Genomic DNA, 19,315 nt, shown 5'->3' on the forward strand with positions numbered 1-19,315 from the left:
TTAAGTTTTGGTATCCTTAATATTATATACATAGAGCTAGTTGAGAAGACTATTAGGTAAGTATTTTCTGTATTATGGAGGACAGTAGATCCTTATTCTGTTTGGGTAGATGTAGCAAACTAATACAACTTCCTTTGTTACAGAGTCTATGTACTAATTATAGTTACCAAAGTAACTAGCTACCAAAATTTAAACTTTGGAAATTAGAAATGACGATACACCCACACACTCGCAACCACCTTTCAGTAACCTGCCTGTTTCAAATCTTGGTAGCTTCAGCTCATATTATTAGCTTGCTCTTTCTTGCTATCTTTGCTTCTTTTGTTTCTTTTCTTTTTTTCCCCCCAGCTTTTTCTTTCTTTTTTCTCTTTTTTTTTCTGCAAGCTACTTGGAAAAGATAAAATAAAATAGAAAATTCTTAAAATGCAATGGTATTTCTGCATTGCCTGTAGGTTTACTATTTTGACTTGTTTCTCTCATAGACACTTGGTTATAAATATAAGAGAATATTTTCTAATGTCTTGGGAGAAAAATATCTCAAAATAACCTGTTAAACTTTATTCGTAAAAATGCAATGAAAAGTTTAAGGAGGGAGCAAGAGGGCTCCCAATACCAAGATTTTCATGAAAACTAAGGTGACCTATTGCTAAACTCAAATTCCAAGCCTGAGTTTGGAAACAAACTTTCTTATGACATTATAGTTTATCTATAACGACTGTTACATAAATAGCTGTTTTTTGCCCTACACCAAATACAAAATGCTCTCATTTCCAAATCCCTGAAAAACGGCAATGACATCGAAAAAACAAGGATTCTTGAAAAAGAATAGGCCATTGCTACAATCAAGTCAATTTCAGCATTCCTTTCCCAGAGCTGTTTTGCATATTGGGTCATACAACAGTTTTAGTCCTAGTAACTGTCTATTTTGGGAGCTCACCTACAATCTGGTGACATTATGGGGAAAGTATGAAATTAGAACTGTAGTATGAATAAAAAAGGCAAACATCCAGAATTTAAACGATTATCTTTGTACTTTGCCACTTTTCATTGATAAAGGTGCTTTTTAAGCACTAATTAATCCGCTTAAAACCCCTGTGAGCTGGCCTGGGCTATGAGAAAATCAGTTTTAAGGAGAAAGACAGAAAAGTTCCTAGTGGAGCTATATTTTGCTATAGTTCATCTCTAAGCAGAATCTCCTAAATAGGTAAGTCAATTAAATTCCTCTTATCTGAACAGTCAGGCTGTTCAGTAGATTAAGAAATTCCGTTTTGCCTGAAACCTTTAGGGCTAACCTAAAGCATTGTTCCACAGTGAGCCAAACTCTCAGAGTCGAGAAATTAATGGAGTCCAGAATCATCTTGGCTATTCGAACATCTCCAGGATCAGCAATGTACTGATGTAAAACTAAATAACAATGGTTCTGACTAGAATTGGATGTATTTCTAAGAATATAACCAGTTGACTCACCAGGTCTAATTCCTTGCAGGTCAATAGTTCATTTCTGACTATGGCAGTTTCAATCAAACTCTTGGGGTTAAGGAATGCATGTGGGTGTCACTGACAGCCACTGGCAGGCCTGAAGCATAAACAAGAGAGAAGACCAAATGGAAGAAGAGAAGTGGTTGTGGTAGAAGATAACCAACAAATTCTTAAGGTGCCAGCCATCATTTCGACCACTGGCTCATAGCACAGCAAGATAAATGCATTAGCTGTTAAAGCAGTGGAATGAGTAAGAGTAAATTAAAGAAACAGAGAGGAGGTTATGCTGGAAAGTATTGGAAGATCACCACACATAATAGCCAAGTTATGGGGGAAACATATCAGAAACCAGGATATCACATGTAGACAGAATCTCTGACCTATTCAAAATGCACTTCAAGAAATATGTCAAATCCAAGCTCAACACTATGGCAAGAAACAACAGTGAAATTGCACACATGCATGGGCACACACACACAGCTTATGCATACATAAGTGCACACACTCTCAACTCCACATCCCTGCTCTATGTTTTCCCATAATATTATTGCTTTCTAACATACTTCACAATTGACTTATTACATAATTCCCTGCCCTATAGAGCAGAAACTCTGAGTAAAAAGTTTTGTTTATTTTGTTCATTAACATATGCCAAGCACGTACAGTAGTGTCTGGAACAAAATAGGCTCTAATAAATATTGGCTGACTGAATGAATTAGGTGGGTGGAGATTAAGAAATGAATAAGGAGACTGGGCATGGTGGTGGGCTTGTAATCCCAGCTACTTGGGAGGCTGAGGCAGGAGGATTACAAGTTCAAAACCAGACTCAGCAACTTAGGGAGACCCTGTTGAAGGGAGGAAGGGAGGAAGAGAGGGATGGTAGGAAGGAAGAAGCAAGAAGACGTGAATGCAAGGGGAGGGAGGGAAGGGCTGGGAGTGCAGCTCAATGGTAGAGCACTTGCCTGCCACGTCTAGGGTCAATTCCCAGTACCAGGAAAAAAGAAACAAAAAGATAGGGTTGTTCCAGAGTGGATGAATGAACGATAAAAAGCACATTGAGATATCACTGTGGATTCTTCATTGATTATTACCTTTATAACCATGTAGAATGTCATAGTACAAGTTTTCTGTGGTTGCTGCTTATTAGAAAAATTATTAGGATAAAGACCAGAGTAGCTGACATGGAATGAGAAAGAAGAGAAGAAAAAGGGTTCAAAGAGAACATTGAAGGGTAAGAGAGGCAATATATTCTGGAGTCCTCTTGTCCATTATAAGGACTTTGGCTCTGACTCAAAGAGAGGTAGACTGACATTGGAAAGTTTTGAGGTGAGGAATGACTTGATCTAATTTATGTTTAACAGACATCTCTTTGAATGATGTGTGAAGAATAAAGTGTAGGTGTGCAAAGGCTGCAGCAGGGAAATCAGTTAAGAGACCAATATGATAATTCAAGGGAGAGGTGATGGTATCTTGGATCTGGGTGGTAGCATTGGAAGTTTTGAGAGCTGGTCACATTCAGGATCTACTTTGAAGCTATAGTCAATGAAATGTTATTGAGGTCAAATTCACACACACATACACACACACACACACACACACAAGCTTTATAAATTTTGGGTATACAACTTGATGAGTTTGAAGATAAATATATGCTTGTGAAACTATCATCACAATCTATGCTATAAATATAATCATCACCTTGCAAGGTTTCCTCCTTCCCTCCTTTTCATTATTTATAAAGGACACTTAAAAGAAGATGTTCAGGCAGGCTTAGTGGTGCACACCTGTGATCCTAGCGTCTTGGGAGGTTGAGGCAGGAGGATTGCAATTTCAAAGCCAGCCTCAGCAACTTAGTGAGGCCCTAAGCAACTTAGTGAGACCCTGTCTCAAAACAAAAATTAAATGAGGCTGTGGATGTGGCTCAGTGGTTAAGCACCCTTGGGTTCAATCCCTATTAAAAAAAAAAAATCTACGTTCTCAACAAAATGTTAAGGATATAGTGCAGTATTATTAACTATAGGCACTTTGTTGATGATGTGGTTATGGGGTACAAGAGAAGGAGAATGAGTCCAAGATGACACCATTGCTTTTGGTCCAAGCAACCAGAAAGATGGAGATGACATTTAAGGAGATGGACAACTCTTGAGAGGTTGGAAGATTAGAGATGTCAAAAAATATTGGATATGATTACACAAATGGTATGCCTTTACGCCATGTACAAACAGAGAAACAACATGTATCCCATTTGTTTACAATAAAAAAAAAATAAACAAAAAAAAATATTGGATATTTCAATATGGTTTCAGATATGTTTCTCCTTTTGGTCAAAACCATGGGAGGTTACTCTTCATTTCACTTTTGATTGGCTAAGTAAACAAAATTATATATAGGGATGTTTGGGGTTTCATTTTTTTTTAACTTCTGAGAATTTAAATGGAGTGCAAAGATTATTCAGAATAATATATGAAAGAAGTAATAGATTTTATTACTGTGGAATATTTGTACACATTAAAATAAACTCAGTATCTTAATGTGATAATTCACCAAGAGAAATTAAGTATTTTGGGTGCCTAGCTGACTTTTTAAATTGATAGATACCAGTAAACTGTAAAGATTAAATAAACATACGTGTTTAAGGTGGAAACCACTAGCAAAAACAAGATCAATGTGACAATTAGTTGTACCATATTAAAGTAATAAGGTTACACACACACACCCTCAGAAATTACACTGTTTCCTGAATGTTAAATCCTAAGGAGTATGTTGCTGTATTCAGTCTTTTAAAAAAATCAATACAATTTCACAATTTTGGTATGGTTAAAATTGGAGTACTTTCTAAGCCCCCCCCCACTATATATATAGAGGGAGAGATAGAGAGAGAGAGAGAGGTCCTTTGATCCAGAAATCCACTTCTACTAATTTCTCTAGTGATAATATTAAGAACATGCACAAAAATTTACCTCCCAGAATGTTTTTCTTGGCTTTTGTTATAGTAACTGTGTTAGTCAGCTTAATGTCGCTGTGACCAAAATACCCAACGAGAACAACTTAGAGGAGGAATGGTTTATTTTGGCTCATGGTTTTAGAGGTCTCAGCCCATGCTCAGCTGACTCCATTGTTCTGGGCTTTAGGTGAAGCAGAACATCATGGTGGATAGGCATGTGGTGATGGAAATTTGCTTAGTTCTTGACAGCCAGGAAGCACAGAGAGAGCTCTAGGAGCCAGGGAGAAAATATATAAGCCTCAAGGGATTATACCTCAGTGACCCACTTTCTCCAGTCATGCCCCACCTGCCTACAGTTACTACCCTGTAATCCATTCAAATTATTAAGCCATCAAATAGGTTCATCCATTGATTAGGTTATGATTCTCATAATCTAATCATATTACCTCCTGCATTAAGAGAGGAGCTTTGGTGAAACATCTCCTATCCAAACCATAACAACAAAAATCAGAGACAATGTAAATATCCAAATCTAGAGTACTTAAATGAATTGTGGTACTCATACAATGGAATACCATGTAGCAATTTCAAAGGATGTTGTAGAAGTGTATGTATTAGCACAGAAACACCTACCTGACGTATTGACCCCCCAAAAATTGATTTATAAAACAGTATTAAATCTGACCTCACTGGGAGGATGGTGGGGTAGTCTATTTGTCGACAGAAAGGTTCTGAAAGTATATACCACAAAATGGAAACTGGTGATCATTATGGAGGGATTATGGAGAATTTTTGCGGTTATTCCTATTTTATAAAATAAACATATAATACTTTTATAATACAAATGGTCAAATGCATGGAGCAATAAAGGTTACAATAAAGTATTTTGTGATTTAGAAAGATACACAAGCCTTGTTTTCACAGGAGACACACCCTCATTCATGCATCATAGGCTAAACCTCTCACAGCATGTTATTACTGGCACTCCCTGGTTATAATATTTCTGTTTGAGATTAGTATAAGTAATGAGTTGCCAAATTAAGTATTTAAAACATTTGCATAAACCCTTCAAATGTGAGAAATGTGGCTAAATATCCACATGTCCATAAGAGAACTTTCAAGGTTTTGCCAATTACAGTAACAATTAAACAAATAATTAGTATGTATTTTCACAGAACCTTGTGTGCTTTTTAGTTAGTTGTATAAAAGAGAAACCTGGGAGAAAATTCTCAAAAGAAACAGAACAGAAAGCTGGTATCTTTAGTTTTCCCATGAAAGACTCACTTTTTTCTCCATATGGCAAGGCAATAATGTATATATGGCCAACTCCATATTATGCAGGGTCATGAGGGACAGAAGAACGTGGATAATTGAAATCCACTGATAATTCAAAAACCTAATTTTACCTAATAGTTGTAACCACCTCCTGGACAGAGCCCTTGAGTAGAATTGCTAATGAGAAGCATAATTGAGTGGTTTGAGTTCATCTGCTTTCAGTTTTCCTTTGCAGGTGCTAATGAACAGTGAAATGGTCAAAAGGCTGTCAGCCAAAGAAGCTGTAGGAGAAAAAGCAGGACATGGGTAATCCAGAAACAGGCTAATCAGCCTCAAAATGGTTGAGTTGACGGCAGTGAGGATCATCAAGTAAATACCACGAGGATATATGTCATGAAACCAGATCTTCACATTAAGAGTTTTCACATGTGCATATTCTAGTTTGGTTAACATGAATTATGGGATAGTCTTAGAAATTCTCCATACCATAGTGATTTTCATTGGCATCAGTGATAGGCTATTTATTGTGAGAGCATAGCTAATCAACTGCAGGCTCCTCTGCTAAATATGACCAACAGGCTGCTTATGAGTCAGGATTCTGGCAGACATCTCTGCTTTTAGACCAATGGGAATTCTATTGACTCACTCCCATGCTTTTCTGGGAGAGAATATAAGCATTGCTGGTATCCAAATCATTTTTTAATTATTGCTCCAAATTCATGTTTTAGTAAACAGCATTTTGAAAGTATTGTTATGGTGAACATTTTGTGGTTTATGTTAAGCATTTGGTTTTCAAGAATTGTTCAAAATAACCGTTTTTATAGTGCAATTATTTTCGAGTATTACACAATAAACTCTAATATTTGTAACTAAAACTGTATCTATGTTTGATTAGTAATTAAGCTCTCAAATGGTTATGAAAGTAATTTCCTTAGATAAGGCTGTACTTCAGGACAAATTATTTGATACACTCACTAATATTCAGAACTTTGACTATATCTACATATGATTATTAATGCAGCTTTCTCTAGTGGTAAAGAAAGTGATTTCCATTTATGGCAGTAGTTTAAAACAAAGTACACTGTAAACTATTTGATATTTATTTGTGAATAAAACTGTATCTGCACATGAATATTAATTATATTTTCCACAGAAATTGTGAGTAATCTCCACTTATAGTAGTCATTTCGAGTAAATGAGATTTTTAATCATTTTAATATCAACTGTTATTTCTTGATCTTGTCCTCTGATAGCATGTCCCTTTACCCGAATTGTGAGCGAAAGGGCAAATGAGCTAGTTTTATATAATGTGAGTCATTAAAGTTACTTGAATATCCTAGGCTACTCCCCACCTTTTTCATAAAACCAAAGAAATAATTTTCAGTTCAATTATAGGTAACATTCACCAAATTCTGCTTAACTAAAAAATACAAGTCCCTAAATTTCTGCTTTAGTTAAAATTTTGGTGAATTATAGACCTATTCAATGTACTTTTGTGAAAACCAATGGCATGAATAAATGATTGTAAAAATTGTCCATATTGAAAACTTGCTGTGTGCCTGACATGATAGTGAGTGCTTTATATGTTTTGACTCTTATAATATGGGCAAAACACTCATGGGGAAATGTTACTATTATATCTCTACACTATTACAGAGGAGAAATGGAAATTAAATTGTCAAAATGCACCTAGAACCCATAAGTGGTTGGGCCCAGATTTAAATCCAAGCAGTGGACTTGTGTATTCAGCCTTTGTAATTCTCCATGCTGTATAGCTTCACTTAGGTTTTTGTTGCCTAAAGTATGTACTACTCTTTTTTAGGTACTCCAGGATGATCTTCCAACTTTCATCTCTGTTCATTTGTCGAGGGTCCTTGCATTCGAATAGGTCTGCCAACCTTCTATTTAGTACATTGATTTTGAATTACTTTCCATGTGTTTATCAACTTGATTTCTCCCTCAATTCATCGTTCCTGCTTTTTTATTTTTTAACCTTCCCCAATTGGTGGCTTTGGTTCCCCCAATTGCCATGGATCTCTATTAAACAAACAAGCAAGCAAACAATGAGGAACTCATTGTAATACATTGCATTTGCAAAGCACTTTGCAATTTGCAAAGCACTTTCACATGCTTGCACTCATTTTGTTCTCACAGGTTTATTTGTTATTTTTTAATTATAAAAGCTATTCGAGTGTAGCAGGAGTCCTGGAGTGAGAGGCTAAGTTGTGATAATACCCACTGTGGATTCAAACATGTCCAGGCATATCTAGGTGCCCAGCAGGGCAGACCCATCAGGGGTTTATTTATAAGAGGGCTTGAGAACTCTAATCTGAGCTATATTAACTGGACAAAATGAAATTGATATTTCCCCCAGCAGAAAGACCTCTCCTTGAGCTTTGGGAGAATAAGAGCCCTCTCTTGAACAAGACTTCAGGGAAGGAACTAACTTTGTGATGAGGTATTGTTGAGGTAAACTGAATTGATCAGGGGGAAAATATGGTCTGTATTGGAGAGGAAGGGGTGGTTGAGTAGAGCACATGTATCGACATGTGCTGTGCTGAAAGCTCAGGGTCAGGGTGGTAGTGCAAGGTTCTGATAGATAATAGGCCAAATAAAAGAGCTCTAGCATTAGAGTCATTCTAAGAACTTGAAAGCACAAGGCAGTGCTATTTATGGCTTAGTAATACACTGATGTACAAGTAAGGGCAGAGATGACTGTCGGAGTGGAATGGCAAAGCAACTAAGGCTACAACATTGTGGCTGACATCCAGAGGTGTTATGGAAGCAGTAGTTGCCACTAGGACACAGATCTGGAGCGGCAAAGCCAGTGATGACAAATATCATGAGAAGGAAGCCATGTGAGTCACTCCCTGAACCTGCTCCACCCTCTTGAATCAGGAGGATAGGATTTCAGAGACTAAGCTTTTGGAGGCTGAGCAATTGATTGGATTTTACTATTATTGGGAATTAGACCAAACCTCTATTCCCTTACCCCCACCTCATTGGTAGATTCAATAGAATCTAAAGGTTATACACAATGTTATAGATATTTATTAATTTTCTATCACTACCAAGCCCAACCGTCCTAGACAAATCTGAATTCAATATATCACATCCCAATTTTCTGAAAACACAATTCTTGAATAGTTTCTCCCTACTATTAGTTATCCTCTCACCCACCCCATAACTTGTTTTATTAGTTCTTTATTTTACACAATTAGGTATGTAAAACACTCTACTAGGCCATGTGGGGAATAGAAAGGGGGATATGTCATGGAAACTTTCAACATAGTGAAGGAGCCAGAAGTGCTCCCAAGTTATAAAATAGCATCCAAATTGTGGAGAAGTTCAGTAATAGTACTGAGTAATGACATGAAATCTCTCATGTTCTAGGTTCTGATAGTAGAGGGGCTAGTTTATATTCTAGTCTGGTGGTATAGTCAGTATTAGTCCTGCCTGGATCAGAAAGCAGGAGAGATGGATGGTTATATTCTTTGTTAAATTTCTAGCTACTTACATAAATGTCAAAAAATTTTGCTCTGTTGGGTAATCTTTATGCAAAAGATCTTAAATCCAAGGAATCCGTATTAAGCTGTGGCTTGGCATGGTGGAAAGAAGGGTAGGTCTGGCCTATGGCCTGTGGAGAGAGCATGGAGTATGGGAGCAAAGTTGGTATGTGAACCAAAGGATCCATATAAAGGCCTTAATCAAGGGAGTGGGGAAGAGAAATTAAAAGCAGGAGTAAAGCAATGTTAGCCTTCTGCAGTCAGAAGGCTGTCAAGATGGTGGAAACATGTTGAAAGGTGGGATAAGAGAAGGGGTTCAGAAAAAAAAGAAAGAAAAGCCGGGCATGGTGGCACATGTAATCCCAGAGACTGGGGAGCTGAGGCAGGAGGATTACAAGTTTGAGGTGAGCCTCAGCAGTATAGTGAGGCCCTAAACAACTTTGTGAGACCTCATTGCAAAATTAAGAAAAATAAAAAATAAAAAATAAGAAGGGCTGAGGATGTAGCTCAGTGGTAAAGAATCCCAGGGCTCAATTCCTAGCATCTACAAATAATTAGAAGATGTCCAGGAAATATTACCATTACATGTTAAAATATAGAGGCAGCAACATTTTTTTGTGTGCTAATTTTCTTTTTTTTTAATTTATTTTTATTGTAAACAAATGGGATATATCTTGTTTCTCTGTTCATGAAGTAGAGGGAAACCGTTTGTGTAATCATACATTTACGTAGGGTGATGGTGTTTGATTCATTCTGTTATTTTTTCCTTCCCCCCACCCCTCCCACCCCTCTTTTCCTTCTATACAATCCCTCCTTCTTCCATTCTTGCCTCCCTTCCACCCCCCATTATGTGTCCTCATCCACTTATCAGGCAGATCATTCGTCCTTTGGTTTTTTGAGATTGGCTTATCTCACTTAGCATGATATTCTCCAATTTCATCCATTTGCCTGCAAATGCCATAATTTTATTATTCTTTATGACTGAGTAATATTCCATTGTGTGTGTATATATATGTATATATACATATGTATATATGTATATATATGTATATATGGTATATATATATATATATATATATATATATATATATATATATATACACACCATAGTTTCATTATCCATTCATCAATTGAAGGACATCTAGGTTGGTTCCACAATCTGGCTATTGTGAATTGAGCAGCTATGAACATTGATGTGGCTGTATCTCTGTAGTATGCTGATTTTAAGTCCTTTGGGTATAGGCCAAGGAGTGGGATAGCTGGGTCAAATAGTGGTTCCATTCCAAGGTTTCTAAGGAATCTCCTCACTGCTTTCCAGAGTGGCTGCACTAATTTGCAATCCCACCAGCAATGTATGAGTGTACCTTTCCCCCCACATCCTCCAGGCAGCAACATTTTGTGAGGCATCTGTGGCATTGCCTGTGGGCAGGAAAGGAGTTATTAAAGCACTAAGCCTGATAGATTCGATCTATGGTGCTGTTATTTTCCCCAATTATTTGGCCAAGTGATTTTAAAAGTCTTTTATTTCAGCACATTTAAATATCAAAAAGTGCAATGTCTGCTCTGTAAAGATCTCTTTTGAGAAGGGTGATGTTATACTGAGCTGATCCTCCCAACTACAGGAAGACTGGAAGAAGAAAATTCTGATAGTGAATCAAGGGGGTGACCTATCCAAACGTTTCTTATGGGAGATACTTCCCATACAGCCCACTAGAAATGACAAAAATGAATAGGTGAGTGAATTTATGTGTGACAATCATATACCAAATGAAAACTAATGTCAATATTGGTGTTGAACAAAATATAATTTAAGAAAAAATATTTAATGGGATAAAGCAAGTTTACATTGATTAAAAACCATAATAAAAATGAAGACATTTTAGCCATGAATTTTATGCACTAAAAACTAACATCAAAATTCATTAAGCATATGATGATGATGTTAGAAATAAAAAGAGAAATGGACAGAAACAGAATTACAAAAGATTAACATACCATCATTATCCTCTAACTATCAAGTAGATTAAAATATGGAGTTGTGAGTAAAAGAATATTACATTAGAACATGTAATAGCAAGAAATTGGAAACATATATCAAGATACTATTGGCTAAATATATTATGTAATCCATACAATATACATTGTAAAGCCCTTAAAATAACGTGGTGTCTCTTTATATAATGGTATACAAAGATGACCTTACTGTTTTATTAAATGAAGAGAAATCAGGTTAATATGTTTAGGATAATGCTATTTTTGTAAAAACAGGACCACACACTCTCTATGTATATACAAGTTCTCTATGTGAACCTGTAGAGAAATGGTGGCTAAAAGTCACTACCTCAGGAAAAGGATAAGAGATGCTGTCACTTTCTTACGCTCTGTATATCTAAATAGTTGGCTTTTTTCTTTGTGTGCTTCTATTTTGTGTGCATTAAGAACATAACTCTTAAAAAAAGATTTATATACAACTTAAGAAAAGCAATAACCATAGACAAAATCAAAATATGAGTATCGAAGAATTTCTCCCAGGAAATTCTCTTGGCCTTTGCAGGTTTATAGGCATGTTTTCATACAATTCAGTCTATTCAAGTTCTTCAAAATGATTGCAGTCATTTGGAGTAGAATTCAGTTTTTGTTCTGCTTTTTTGAGGGGAGAGTTTCCTGCATATGTTTTGTGGGTGTTCAGCATCTGAATCGCTCTTTTTTTAAGTTTGAGGAACTCTCTATACTGTGAGTATAAGGAGAAGGCAGCACTTGCCTTCCACTACAGGAACTGAAAAGGTCAGATCCTTTCGATCTCTGCCTCCAACCCTAGGACATAGGTATATGGCCTAGGCCAAAACCATCAATTCTCCCATTAGAGGCTTGGAATCTAAAACAAAGAAGCAGGAACAAGGAGGACTACCTTCTTCTGACAGTGGACGTTGACTGCAATAGCTAATAGCAATTGCAATTGTGGTAGCAATTCCAGACTCTGCTTGACAGACTGTTCCCCTGGCACGATATAGGCTGCGGTGCTGACCCTATCCTCCTATAATTCCCACATTTGGGCTGATCCTTGGTCCTCAATCTTCCTAAGAATTCTGTGAAATAGCTGGTCTTCTTCTAGTAAGCTCCCTGTTTGTTTACATCAACCAGAATCATTTTCTGCTGCTTGAAATTAAGAACCCTCATGGTGTACCTCCTAAATATCTTTTACTGTTAGCATGACTATGATCCCCAAATAGAAGCAAGATATATAAACATCACTTATAAATATAAATGAAAAATAACTATGTAAACTATTAGATTAAATTTGGTATTACATGGAAATAATCTATCATTACTAAATAATGATTTTTCTAGGAATATACAGAGTTTTTTCTAAGACAAAATATATATATTAGTAATAGATTAAAAGAAATTTGTACTTCCATAGATGCATTAGGTAAAGTTTAATACTCATTCCTTCAATTCTGGATTACTTAATAATTAATAACCACTGCCTGCAGCATCTTGTCATATAGATGAGTAAGACATAATCATCTACCTCATAGATCCTATGGTCTAATAAGAACAAAGATGAGTGGTGACATATATAAGATATAGTGTGTGAAATGCTTTGGTAGAGATTTGTACACATCACTGGTGGCATAAGAAAGTGACTCAACACAAATCAAAAGACTCAAGAAAGATGTCTTGAATAGGCAAATTTTGCTACAATCTAAGAGATTTATCTTTGAAAACAGATGGAGCACCTCATTCCTTGGCACTAAACAGGATGCAAGAAGAATAGATGAAGATAAAGGTATATTATATGTGGTGGGAAAAGATAGAATAGCAGATTGCATTGCTTAAAAATTGCCCTTGCCCACTTGATTTCCTGGCTACCACCATAATCTAAGCCATTATAATCTTAAGAGTTAGTTGCCTAACTTCTTTCTGTTTGATCTTTTCCTCCTTTCTAATTTACTCTCTACATAGCTGTAAAGTGAAGTTTAAGAACATAAATCAAATCATAGCACTCCACACCTAAAACCCTTACTGGCTCTCTGTTGCTCTTAGAGATCTAGGCTAAGATCTAACCTCCTCTTCAACCTCATTCATTTCATTTTGTCTGTTTCTCACTAACTCTAGTGACCATGCTTTTCATTTTGTCCTTGAATATACCAGATTTTCTTTAAAAATTTTTAATTTGTTCTTTTTAGATATACATGACAGTAGAGCGTATTTTGACATGTTATACATACATGGAGTATCACTTATTCTAATTAGGAGCCCATTCTTGTGTTTGTACATGATGTGGATTTTCACTGGTTGTGTATTCATATATGAACCTAGGAAAGTTATATCCAATCCATTCTGTCTTTCCTACTCCTATTTCCCCTCCCTTCCCTTATCAAACTCTTTGCTAACTTTGATCCTTTAGATTATTGTTCCTATACCCCAGTTTTCCTCCAACCCCACAGTGCCCCTCAACTGCCTATATCTTTTACTTCCTGCCTCATTTTCATATATCAGGTTGTACCTCAGCAGTCATCTTGGTAAGATCTTAACTGACCATCCTCTTCCATTTACTTCTTGTCACCTATTTATTTTCATCATATAGTGAGTCTGTATAGTTCTTGTTTACTTGTTCATTTTCCTACTTCTCCATTAAACTTGAACTCCTTGAGTGCACTGACTAGTGGCTGGTATGTAGTAGCTTCTCCATAAATGTTTGTTGAATGAATATTTACATAGCAAAAGACTTTTTGTAAATAAATGAGAAAATACAAAGGTCAAGTCAAAAATACTTGTAATATATAAGCAATATTAACATCTAAAGGGTTAATATTGCTACACACATATAGAGCTGCTATGTATTAACAAAGTAAAAGAATAATAACCAAATTAAATATGCACAAAGGATATGAACAGACAATTTATGGAAGAAGGAGTATAAGGAGTTCCTATACATATGAAAATATCTTCAACCAATTAATCTTAAGAATGGAATTTTTAAAATTTGATATTTTATTTTATTAGATTGGAAAAATATTGATACAAATTTTAATACCCAGTATCAACAGTCTCATGCTCTTTATCCAAGTGTAGATTGGTAAATCTTTCTGGAAGGCAATTTGATATCTTTTAAACTTAATTATCATATATCTTTTGATCCAGTCTCTCCACTTTCAGAAATTTTTCCTATAAAACAAGAGTCTGTGCATATCCAAGGTTTTCTTTATCTTTAATTGTGTGCCTCAACAAGAGACTGGTTGATTATGTTATGGCAATATATACAATGTAATGGTATGGTAATACTATGAAGCACTTTTATATTTTAGTGGCTAGTAAGACTGCAGTATATGATCTTGAACTTTATCTTTGTGCTTTTTCTTCCTTTCATTTTATAAACTTCCTGACCCTTTTCCTAGTCATTCAGAGACATCTGCATGGTTTGGAGGCAAATTGGCATAGTTATAACTAGAATTAATTTTTTGATTTTGGTTTTTCTTTGAGTCTGTGGAGAAACAAGAGGGAAGTCCCCTGGAAAGCAAAACTTTGAGTTCATGGCAATACAAAGCTCACAAAGAAATAAAAGGGGAAAGGATTCTGTCTATCCACTCAACTCCTAGTCCTGAGAAGAGATGAGATTAGAGTCACTTGAGCAGGAGACACTGTACAGCTAGGGCATGAAGGACAAGTTGTCAGAAGTGATAATAAATTAGAGACCGATAGACCAGACCCAGGGCATATGGATGATAGGAGAGAATCACATTGAATGACATCAAGTACTCTATTGGTGAGGACTGTGAGGGAGACAAAAGTCATATCAATACTATCAAACTAGTTGAGAGACTATGCCAAGGAGTCATGGTTTCCTTTTTCTTTCTTTTTTTTGAGATGAGTAATAAATTTTATTTAACCCCAAATATTTAAAATATAATCATTGCAACATATAAGCTTTTAATGAGATATTTTATATACTTTTCAGTGAAAATACAGTGTTTATTTTACACTTACAACACATTTCAATTCAAATTATTCACTCTACAGCCCTGGTGCCTCTTGGCTTACAGTGTTAGACAGCCAGCTTGATCTTTGTTTCCACCCTCACATCAACCTTGTAATTTCTTTTATAGTTAACTCAGAAAGCACATAGTACAAAAGAAGAAGAAGAAGAAAAAGAAAAAGAAAAAACATCCTCTTCCTAAAAGTACATTCAGTATCTTTTTTCTTTGTATTTGTCTCCCATTCCAAGAGAAAAATATGTTTGGGATGGATCACTTTCTTCTCACATCCCCACCTTATTTTTCTTTCTTTTTTTTTGAAATGTCAATTCACTTGGAAGGTATATTTATTTTTCATTTTTTTCTACCCTTAAATTTTTAAGGTCAAGGCTGATGGTTGTGGTAGAGGTTATAGTTGAGGCTGAAGTTACAATCTCTTCCTTTAATGTGAACTTAAAGCCATAGAAATTACAATGGTTTGTATTTAGCACTCAAAATTCTTTATGTAATTACATAGTAATTTATTTGTTCATTATTGCATTTTATAAAAGAAATTACAAGAATGTAAAGTTACAGGCCAATTTCTTTCATAAACACAGATGAAAATAAAACCTAATTAAATATCTGCCTCTAACAATTAATAATACTTTATTTCAGAAATTTGTGATAGATTTAACAATGGAAACAAATCAATGTACTTATCCCTGATAACAGTAAAAATGACACACAGTTATCTTAATAATTATAGGATATCTGTTGAATTCATTTTTCATTCAAAACAAAACTTGCAGCCAATTAATACAAGAGAATTTTTTAGATTTGGTCCATGCATCAATGAAAAAAATTTCTATCTAATACCATGTATGCTTGATGATAAAATGTTGAAAGCTCCTCCAGCCTACTTTAACATCTGTCAAGGATATTCACCATCATTTTTGGGTGACTATCCTGCTATTGAGTGAATGGATGCTCAACAGGAAAAGAGGGAGAACATAAAACAGATAAGAAAGGAGACTCAAATGCAGGTGAGTCGCAGGGTGACAGGTACTACTCAGCTATGGGCAGCAGAATGTCAAAGAGCTTAGGAGATGCAGGGTTCTCGGGACTACACAGTAGAAAGGATTAAAGTATGGGCAAATGGCAGTAGGAAAGTAATATTTAGAGAGAGTGTAGATAGGTAAGCCATGATTCGTGACATTATAAAAGGAGACATTGCCAGCCTTATAATCTAAAAAAACAAAAACAAAAACAAAAAATCCAGTGTGGTAAGGGGGCACAGTCCTAGAGAGGAGTATGGAAGTGGAAGAGTACTTGCAGGCTCTATCTTAATATTTATGCTGCAACCCAATCACCCAGTATCCATTCTGTGGTGGTCTCTGAAGTAAGCATTCTGGTTGTTAGCAACCTGACTTGAAAGAGAATGGAATTACTGCATACCCCCAGGATCCAGGCAGACTTACTGGTCACATCTATCTCTCAGTAGTATTTTCCTAAGGAGAAGAGCTGAGAGCCCAGGTCACAACAGTCACAGTGTTCTTCCAGACAGGGAGGCCCAGTCAGTTTAGCACCCATGAATCTCACCTGCCTCTGATTTTTAGACAAGATTTAAATTAGCCATGTGGGGTTTCAGAGTCCTGTCCACCCAGGATCTCTAGACATCTGTCAACTCTCAAAACACCTGAAGCATCTTTTTCAGATCTGGAACTTGAAACATACTCTTCAGCATGGTAGGGAGAGCTTGGGGCTTCCTTAGGGTCCAGAACTCACTTCCTTCCATGACATTACTTGCAAACTGTAGTAGGTCTACTACTGAACCTTGGCATCAACTCTCCAAATCTGAAATTAGCTCTCCCAGTCACTGACTCTGATGGATTTGTTCACCCTCAGCTTTCTGTACAATACTCAGACCCTTCCTCTCTTCCTCCTCTAACTTCTTCATTTCCCACTGCTCCTCTTTGTCCAGGATGCTTCGAAGCTGATTAAACTCTGTGTGGATCCTGTGTCTCTCAGGCTCTATCTGATTCTTCCAGGATGCCCTCTTCTCTCTGATAACAGCTTTTAGCCTCTCAGCTTCCTGCTGCTCTTTCCTCAACTTCTTCAGAGACTCCAGGAACATTTCCTGGTACTCCTGGGCAACCTCCTCCATGAGAAATGTGTGGTGACCACAGTGGTCCTGAGACTGTTCACAAAGCCAGCAAATTAGCTTCCCATCCTCCTTACAGAAGAGCTGGAGTTCTCTGCATGGGGTGCACAAAGAATTACCTTCAGCTGCTTCCCCGGGCACAACACTACTTCTGAGTTATGTCATTTTTTACCTGAGAGAAAAAATTTTGCTTTAAGATCTTCCTGTGATCTTCATGCTCCTCATCCAGCAGCATTAGGCCACAAGGAGCTGTGACTGTGGTTCAGTGGTAGAGCACTTGCCTAACATACGTGAGGCACTGGGTTCGATCCGCAGTACCACATAAAAATAAAGTACAGGGTGGGATCCAAGATGGCAGACTAGAGGATGACTGCATCTCCCGTCGCTCCAGAACTCAGGATTCAAGAAGGGGAGGTATTGAGAGACTTGGACCAACACAGAGCTGCTGGGTGAGCCTCTCCCACCGGGTGAAGCTCTGCCCAGACTGCAGGCCCGGTCAGTGGGCAGCTTCTAGGAGCAGGGCAGGGCAGCAAGAGTCTTCCCCAAGCAGCCCTGCTCCCTCTGGCAGCAGGCGTGATTCACAGACAGCTTCTTGGAGCAGGCTCGCCCAGTGAGAGCTTTTCTGCACAGAGCCAACGCCAAGCCCCGGACCCAGCAGCAGGCCCCGGCCTGCAGGTGGCTTCTGGGACCAAGGCAGGACAAGGAGAGGCTTTCCCCGAGTAGCCCAGCATCCTCAGGTGGGGGCAGGCCCTGTCTATAGCCAGCTTCTAGGAGCAGACCCCCCAGTGAGAGGATTTCCACGCAGAACCAGCCCCCAGTCCTGGAACCAGTAGCGGGCAAGGGGCAGCTTTCTTCAGAAGCACTGCATTATCAAGTTCCTCCAAGACTTCAGGCTACTGAAGGATGGGAGGTGATATAATGGAAATCTACAGGGACACTATAAGCCAAAGAGGAAATCTGCAATATCTCAGAGTCCCACTGATATCTGACCAATATGAGAAAACAAGGGAAGAAAATGTCCCAAACAAACCTAGATACTATATCAATAAAACCCAATGACAGCATGGCAGAAGAAATGTCAGAAAGGGAGTTCAGAATGTACATAATTAAAATGATCAGGGAAGCAAACGAGGAGATGAAAGAGCAAATGCAGGCATTAAATGATCTCACCAATTAACAGTTAAAAGAGCAAATACGGGAAGCAAAAGATAATTTCAATAAAGAGTTAGAGATACTGAAAAAAAAAAAACAAACAAACAGAAATCCTTGAAATGAAGGAAACAATAAACCAAGTTAAAAACTCCACAGAAAGCATAACCAATAGGATAGAACACCTGGAAGACAGAACCTCAGACAGTGAAGACAAAATATTTAATCTTGAAGACAAAATTGACCAAACAGAGAAGATGGTAAGAAATCATGAACAGAATCTCCAAGAACTATGGGATATCATGAAAAGGCCAAATTTAAGAATTATTGGGATTGAGGAAGGCTTAGAGAAACAATGAAGAATGAACAATCTATTCAATGAAATAATATCAGAAAATTTCCCAAATCTGAAGAATGAAATGGAAAACCAAGTACAAGAGGCTTATAGGACTCCAAATACACAAAATTACAACAGACCAACACCAAGGCACATTATAATGAAAATACCAAACATACCAAATAAAGACAGAATTTTAAAGGCTGTGGTTTCAGGGGGAAACCAATAAGAATATCAGTAGATTTTTCAATCCAGACCCTAAAAGCTAGAAGGGCCTGGAACAACATTTACTAAGCCCTGAAAGAAAACAGATGCCAACCAAGAATCTTATACCCAGCAAAACTTACTTTCAAATTTGATGATGAAATAAGATCCTTCCATGATAAACAAAAGCTAAAAGAATTTACAAAAAGAAAGCCGGCATTACAGAACATTCTCAGCAAAATATTCCATGACGAAGAGATGAAAAACAACGATGCAAATCAGCAATAGGAGGAACTACCC

At 37.0% G+C, this 19,315-nt stretch overlaps 1 pseudogene across 1 annotated transcript in view; it reads right to left on the bottom strand.

Annotated features, from left to right (window-relative positions):
* Nucleotides 1-16,237: 16,237 nt before the first annotated feature.
* The window catches only part of LOC306651564 (tripartite motif-containing protein 6-like), a 99,313-nt pseudogene continuing 96,235 nt past the window's right edge, over nt 16,238-19,315 (bottom strand). The window contains exon 3 of the transcript in view: nt 16,238-17,476. The product of the transcript in view is annotated as a tripartite motif-containing protein 6-like (transcript). The remainder of the gene's footprint in view (nt 17,477-19,315) is intronic.

The sequence above is a fragment of the Sciurus vulgaris genome, assembly GCF_902686455.1.
Source record: "Sciurus vulgaris genome assembly, chromosome: X".
Taxonomy (NCBI): domain Eukaryota; kingdom Metazoa; phylum Chordata; class Mammalia; order Rodentia; family Sciuridae; genus Sciurus; species Sciurus vulgaris.